This window comes from Tasmannia lanceolata, unplaced genomic scaffold, assembly GCF_043159265.1.
Source record: "Tasmannia lanceolata isolate RefF3 unplaced genomic scaffold, GAP_Taslan_0.1 ptg000015l, whole genome shotgun sequence".
Lineage (NCBI taxonomy): Eukaryota > Viridiplantae > Streptophyta > Magnoliopsida > Canellales > Winteraceae > Tasmannia > Tasmannia lanceolata.
In genome coordinates this window covers 16,284,433-16,292,390 of record NW_027518692.1, presented here as the reverse complement: position 1 = coordinate 16,292,390, position 7,958 = coordinate 16,284,433, and the positions used below count along the sequence as shown (strand labels likewise).

At 40.3% G+C, this 7,958-nt stretch overlaps 1 pseudogene; it reads right to left on the bottom strand.

Moving 5' to 3' along the window:
• Positions 1 to 467: 467 nt before the first annotated feature.
• Positions 468 to 2,211, bottom strand: LOC143891794 ((RS)-norcoclaurine 6-O-methyltransferase pseudogene; annotated as a pseudogene).
• Positions 2,212 to 7,958: the final 5,747 nt, after the last annotated feature.

Here is a 7,958-nt window from a genome sequence, read left to right as displayed (position 1 = left end):
GTTTTAGCTTGTAAAATCTAGGATTTTGCAATGTTGGATTATAAAATCCTAGTGCGTTTTCAGTGGAAAATCCTGCCAAGATTCTGGCAATAGTTTCCCCTTTCTATCGGAAATTAAAGTATGTCACTATTTGCTTTTTTAACATCCTACCATCACTAAGCCTATTGAAGTCCTTAGACAACCTTAAATTCCACCAACCAATCTCTTCAAAACACCTTAAATCTACATAAACGAGATACAATTGATCCTTTTTAAAAACATGACAAAAAAAGCTGGCTTATAATTGAGCAATGATCTTGCTCTTCATCAGACCAAGCATCTCAAGGACGACAATATCATTTCTATTGTTTTTTCATAGCTGGGAAACTTATTTAAATTAAGCATAAACAAAGAACAAACAGGCTTGAGAAACAAACGATGCGCGAGGGGAGAAGAGAAGCTACAAGATGAATAATCTCCTAATCAGACTAAGGAGATGCGACGATCACAGACTGCAAAGCATTAGTGGGTGTTATCTCACAACGACTGAATCCAGCGTTGAAGACGAGCCTTCTCCATTCCTTCTCAGTCCTCTCCTGTCCCCCTGTCGATAACATCATTAACACATCGAAGGCATATCGGGTACGGGTGATCTCATGACCTTCATCAATGTCCATTACAATGTCCACTATAATCACCTTCCCTCCCTCTTTTGGCATTGCTTCCTTGCACTTCTTTAGGATCTTCACACAGTCATCATCACCCCAATCATGTAATATTTTCTGCAATCAACAATTGATAGATAACATTAACAAAACAGTTGCCTTTTGAAGGGGACCAATGTCTAAGGTTAGATAATATTATCCTAGCCAGGTACCCAATCCCAGGAATAGCTTATCCAAGGATTATTTGTTTTTTCCTATCTCTACGAAGAGCCTTTTACGCAGGGGTTGGGCCTATAGCTCAATAATTTGAGGCTTTGCATCTCAACCTTGAGGTCACATGTTGGATCCTACCTCACCTAACAACAATATTCCATGAAATATTTTGTGGGGCCGGTTGTTAGAGATGGGTCGGATAGGAAGAGTCGTGAGAGGTTGGGCGATGGGAGCATGAAAATGCTCCCAAAAAGCAGGAAAACAAATTAATAAACCACTTTTAAACAGGTCTTTCTTTTTCACTAGTTTTTAGAAATTTTTTAAGCTCTCTCTAATCCCACCCTACCCACCCAATTCTCTCTCCCCCTCTCCTTTCTCCTTTGCCTCTCTCACACAATTGGGTCCGTGAATATGCCTTGAAATAATTTTTCATTGTTGTCAAACATGGTCTAAGGCTCCATTCCCTTCAACGTAAAATGGGCATAAAACAAATTTCGCCATTCAAAAAAATGAAAAAGAAAAAGAAAATAAAGATTTAGAAAATATTTGCTTACCATCATCATAACTGCGTCGTTGTGAGGTATGAAAGAAAACATGTCCCCAGCCACACGCTCCACATCGGGGTAATCCGGTATGGTCTCAACAACATGAGGAAGATCAAGGACACTACACTTTATATGTGGAAATGCCTTAGCAACGGTCCTTGACGCAGTCCCCGTGCCCCCTCCCACGTCCACCAAAGAGCTTAACCCTTCAAAAATTTCCCTACAACTTTCTATCAGGGCCGGGGTAACCAATCTAGCATCAGAGGCCATAGCCTCATTGAACAATTTATTATGGTCGGGATTCTTCGAGGCATAGCTCCACAAATCCTCACCGTTCACTGCCTCAAAGGTCGAAGACACCGTAGATTCCTTAGCGTCTAAGAGAGAGCCAAGTATTTGCCATTTCTCTGCGACCCCGTGTTGTACAACTCGAACATATGGAACTATGTTGGTGGGATCGCCCACGAGAATAAATTTGGAGGCTGAGGTGAGGCCATATAAATCCCCTTCTTGGAGGGTGAGGAGTTTCATGTGGATTAAGTAACGAAGCAACCTTCGAAGGTTTTCGTAGTTTCCACATGGCACGGGTAGAGAGGAACCCAGTTGGGAAAGGGTTATGGGTTTACCATGGCTATGGATAATGTCTATAATGTGAAGATCGAGTGCCCATTTGAGAACAAATGAGTCTACGAATGATACAGTGGGGTTCCAAACAAGAGCGAGGGCATTCAGCTTTTCTCTTGCGTCTACACCCATTGCTTGCTTCTTGTTGGAGGACTTTGGAAATTTTTTTTATGGGATGAGAGATTATTCTCTTTGTTCGATGGATGGGTTCCTCCCCTCCTATCTATTTATAGGGTGTTTGTAATGCAGTGTTTTATGGGGCAAACTAAGCCGTCTAATTGGACTGAAGTCACGCTTTACATGCTATAATTGAATTTATGACTCCAAATCATTTCCATATCAATTTCAAGTGCTGTCAAAAGTTTTGCAGTTCTGAAAAAGCTCTCACAGAGCCAATTCAAAAATAAAAGATGAGGTGGGTTTGTGCAATTATTAAAACATGGTTGTGCTGATATCATTTCCCTTTTATTATTTGAAAATATTGTTATGTTATATTTTTTGCATTTATTAAATTAGTTACCTATCAACTACTAATAAAAGTGGGATTGAGCCTCAAGCTCAATGGTTTAAGACTTTGTTCTTCAACCTAGAGGTCAGAGGTTCAATCCCAGCTTACCAGACTAAAAAAAAATAAAAAAAATAACAAAAAATATTACTAGAGAAATTCTAGACTGAAGGGAGCCCTTGCAAAAAAGAGGTAAAAGGGCTCTCCTATTGGCTACACATCACCATCATGCATTAATAACGGCTGAAAAGTCAAACATGATGGTGATGTGCAGCCAATGGGGGAGCGATTTCACCTCTTTTTTGCAAGGGCTTCCTTTACTTTAGACTTCCTCATATTTTATTAATATATAGCCTAAGAATTCAGTTTATGACTATACAAGGGGTATAGTCCACAAAATCTTTTTTTTTTTTTTAATGGGTGAAGGATGTATTAATTAATCAATAAGAGGGCAATACCCCAACGACCAAGGAGGTCCCGATACAAATTGTAACAAGAAAAAAGAAGTAAGAATGAACAAAATGAGAGCCCTCAAGGAGGAAGAAAATAAAAAATTTCAAGTCTTTCTCTGGAGTTTGGACATCCCGGCTAGCCTATCATCCTCAGAATTTGCATATCTTTTAAGATGCTGGTAAGAGATGGACCCTCCTGTTATCCGATCTTGGATCTCATCAATCCAGTGCGCAAATCTCCAAGGAGGAGAGATACTTCCTTTCAGCCACCTGATAGCATTGAGAGAATCACCTTCAACATTCTGGTAATCTAAAGAACTATTGTCAATAATCCTCAAACATGACCACTCTGATCTCTGCCTCATTTGAGTTCACTTATGAGGCCAGAGAAGGTTGGGGACACCACCCCTCTAACGTCTCTAATGAGACCCCCCCACTCCAACAAAATCAATTTGATATTATGTGCCGCACATTCTAATGAAATGTCACCATTTCAAAGAACAAACAATCAGTTTTATATTATGTTGCCAATAAATTCCACATCCATTTTTTGTGACTGATCTCTTTGAATCATAGGGCTGTGACTCCGTCTAAGGGCGGAATAAATTATTTTAAATTTACTATTATTATGAAAATAAAGTATATTCTGAAATTAATTCAAAAAGCATTATGAAAATGGGAAATGATATATCACCCACTTCTCTTCCCAAGGCCAACTCCTTGTGTGTAAATAATGTAGTCATAAATACACTAGAAAGGGGGGCCAGGGAATGGAAAGGGCACCAATATATCACTTCCCTAGAAGAAGAATCACCGAAAAGGAATTATCATGTCAACCCAAGAATTAAGGAGGTCACCCCTTCTATTTGTTGGGGTTCCACGCAAAAGCAATAGTCCTACATCGGACATGTGAAATGGATGTTAATGGGTTATAAGGGAATGGGCACCCTCCCTCTAACAGCTAGCTTTTAGTGTTGAGTTCTACCTGGTTATATTCCAAACAAGTGGTATCAGAGCCGAACACGTGGTAACCCACATTCCTGCCTTGTGGAGGGGCGAGATTGTCCACAGTGCTTCCACGTGGAGGGGGAGATTGTTGGGGGGTTCCACGTGAAAGCAAAATAGTCCCACATCGGAAAAGTATAACGATGTGGATGGGCTTATAAGGGAATGGGCCCGCCCCCCAAAAGCTAGCTTTTGAGGGCGTGTTCTACCCGGGTCCCAACACTATTGGCATAAGTCTAAGGGACTAAGTGTACAGTCCTAAAAGGAAGGGCTAGACTTGAATAGCCACCTCTGGTTCCCATCTTATTGATAAAGATTGTTGAATCTAAAAATGACAATGGTTTTTTGGCTTCGTCAAAGAGAACAGGTGGGAAAATTGAATTCCTTTTTAGCAAACATAAAAAACTAATTGCTTTGTTTTTTGAATGCCTATCTTGACCTCCTTATCTGATGGGAAAGACATGTTTTTATTTTTGTACATGATCTCATCATACGTTTTGTTTTAAAAAGAGCCGTACCTATCACGTTTTGTGCCCCATGTGTAACATGCGGATGTGATTCATTTTGTTGATCTGACTAGAAATGAAACTCCGGTCATTGTATGTGGCCTTGTTGGATTCTTTGCATGATAAATTAGGTACTTGTTTAGTTTAGGCAGTTTATATAGTTTGATTAGTATTATCTCCCTAAATCTTACCTAATTTTGTTCGTTGTCTATCCCTTAAGTGCTCTTCACATGCTGAGGGCTGCTAGCAAAATGGAACTCGTTTAAACATAAAGACAAAATCCTATGTTGTGACACATATTCAAAAAGACAAGATGAAATCCTATGTTGTGACACATACGCAGAAAGATAAGGAATTTTCCAAACGAAATCCCGTTTTGAAAGTATTTCCTTAAAAATGCAAAACAATGATTATTGTTAATTAATTAGGGGCCGTTTGGATATGAGGATTTTAGAATCCAGGTTTTAAGTTTGAAAACAGTGTAAAAGACGGTATATGATCAAGTTGATGTACGCTGTTCTGACAGCGTTTCTTGGATTTTAAGTTAGAAATTCAGGTTTCTTGAATGCCTGACAAGTGTTGAAATTTTTTTGGGAATGCTAGCGGCTCTATACATAGTCGGTTTGGTTTGGATTGAAATCTTTCTGTGAACCCAGGGTCCTTGGGTTCCTTTAAATCTTGGTCGTCGCCAATATGAATAGACGGAATGCGCCTCTATATATAGTGGGTTTTGTTTGGATTGAAATCTTTCTGTGAACCCAGAGTCCGTGGGATCCTTTAAATCTTGGTCGTCACTAATATGAATAGACGGTCGGATCCACGACACGTGGACATTAATATGAAACGGTGGCGTCTTCTAATAATACCCCTCTCTGTAGCCATTATTCCCTTCTCTGTAACCATTATTTCCATCGGCGTACTCATTATTTCCGCCGGCATACCCGCCGGCGTACCCATTATTCCTATTCCCCTGTCTGTAACCATTATTTCCATCGGCGTACCTATTATTTCTGCCGACGTACCAATTATTCCCCTCTGTAACTATTATTTCCATCGGTGTACCCAATATTTCCGCCGGCGTACCCATTAGTCCCCTCTCTGTAACCATTATTTCCATCGGCGTACTCTTCCTATTCTCCTCTCTGTAACCATTATTTCGATCGGCGTACCCTTTATTTCTGCGGGCATACCCATTATTGCCCTCTCTATGACCATTATTTCCATCGGTGTATCCATTATTTCCGCCGGCGTACCCATTATTTCCCTCTCTGTAACCATTTTGTCCATCGTCGTACCCATTATTTCCTTCGGCGTACCAATTATTTCCCTCTCTGTAACCATTATTTCCATCGGCGTACCAATTATTTTCTGCCGGCGTACCCATTATTTCTATCTTGGCCGTCGGAAATACCTAGAGTCGGATGGATGCTTGACACGTGTTGAAAAGAAAAGTGAGAAAAGATAACGTCTACCGTTCTAAGCCAAAAGATAAGCGAGAAAAGATAACGTCAGTGTTCCAAAAAGTACAATAACGTCGGGGTTCCAAAAAGTTTTCCGACACGTCTCAAGATCCATCTGTCTCTAGTTATTTCCGACGACCAAGATAGAAACGAACCCAAGGTTCTCTTGGTTCAAATACACGTTTAAATGAACCAAAAGAAGCCCCGTGAATCAGGCCAATTTAGAGGCAGTAATGAAAAAGGAGGACTCTGTCGATGTCAGAAAGGAATCCGGGTCTTTTGACCACCCGGTTTTGAAGTTTAGCCCTTTTTTTGTTCTTGTTTTAAAAGGAGCCCGCAATCCATATTTTCACTAAACATCGGCCCGCATTATGTACTTTTCTCTTTCAACAGAAACAGACTTCTTAGGAAAACACGTTTAATTTTGGGCCTAATAATGAGGCGTTATGGTTCCTTATCTTTCGTGGTAGGGGAACAACTCAGGTCGGGCTCAACTCGAACCCGACGGGTTGAACCCAAAAAAAGTTCGGGTCGGGTTGAGTTCAGGTCGAGTTTGGGTTGGGGTTGAGTTCACTTTTCCAATCGGGTTGAGTTCGGGTCAGGTTCAGGTTGAGGATTTGGCAACCCAACCCGAGTGAAACCTGACATTTTTATGATTTTATTTTTATTTTTTTAAGCTTCAAAACTGGGGTTGGGTCAGGTTGAACCTCGTCGGGTTGGAAATCTGGTCGGTGTAGACACCTCATTTTGACTAAGCCCTAAACCCTCCCGGCTCATACCAAATCCATCCGAATCTCAGCATTAGGGTCCCAAACTTCACCCTAGGCTGGATGAAGGTCTCTTCTAACTCCTTGCAGAATTTCATCGAGATCGGGACTCGTTTGCCCAGCAATCAGGCTGAGAGGGTGTGTGTAGTGTAAATAGGGGGTGGCCCACTAGGTTTTTCATTTTACCCTAAAATCCGTGTATTTGAAGAAAAATTCCAGTCATCCAAAGACCCTAAATGCCCATGAATACTTTTTTAGAAGCCTTAAAGCCTTAGAAATGTCCCGGCAAAATTCCAGAAAATTCCGACGAAGAAATTCGAAAAAGACAAGTGGAGTTAGTGCAGTTATCAAGCGTGGGGAGGGTGCATTAGCCAGCTGGGGTCGCGCATGTGTGCGCTTATCAACTTGGAGTGCCAACATCAACATTCGTTTTCTTTTATAAATAGCCATTTAACCTCATTTTTTAAAAAAAAGGGGTTTTCGCAGAGAGAGATAGAACGAAAGATTTTTCTCGATTCCGATCACCTTCTCCGTTCACGTTCCGGCCAAATCTTCAGCCATGGTTTTTTCTCTTCCATTGTTAATTTTTCGATTTCTCTATTTCTTCTCCTCATGATCTCAAAACCTAGAGAAAACTGAACCGAAACCCTAATTCATTTTTCTCAAGCCCTAGCCATTGTCTTCGTCTTTTCCGTTGAAAATCACTAGAATTTCGGCCGGAGCTCTCGCCGTATTGTTTCTTTTTGGAATTTCTAGTTCGATTCTTCTCGTTTTTACATATGAAGGTTCTGATCTCAGTCTTATTTCATCTGATCTGTCTTTGGTCCTAAAAATTCGAGATCTATCTCTTCTATATCTCTTGGAACCGTAGATCTGATCCTCCAAAAGCTTCAGATCTGTAAAAAAAAAAGAGAAAAGAAAATTAGAGTATTAGAGAAGGAAGGAATAGATCTGAGCATTGAGACCCCTAACCTTCGTGGTTTTGCTTTCCCGATTCTCTTCTCCGGTGGATTTGGCAAGGTTCTGCCAAAAGTTTTCCTCTCCGGCAGATCTCCGACTGGTAAGCTCATTTTTTATTTATTTATTTATTTTGTGTGTAATTTCTCATGTTGATCTGTTTCATTTTTCTTGATCTTCTTTTTTTCTCATTCTAGCCTTTGATTTTCTATATTTTCTTGTTTCAATGTCTTAACTTTAGTTTCAGATCCCTCTTATTTTCTTAGCTTTCACACTATTA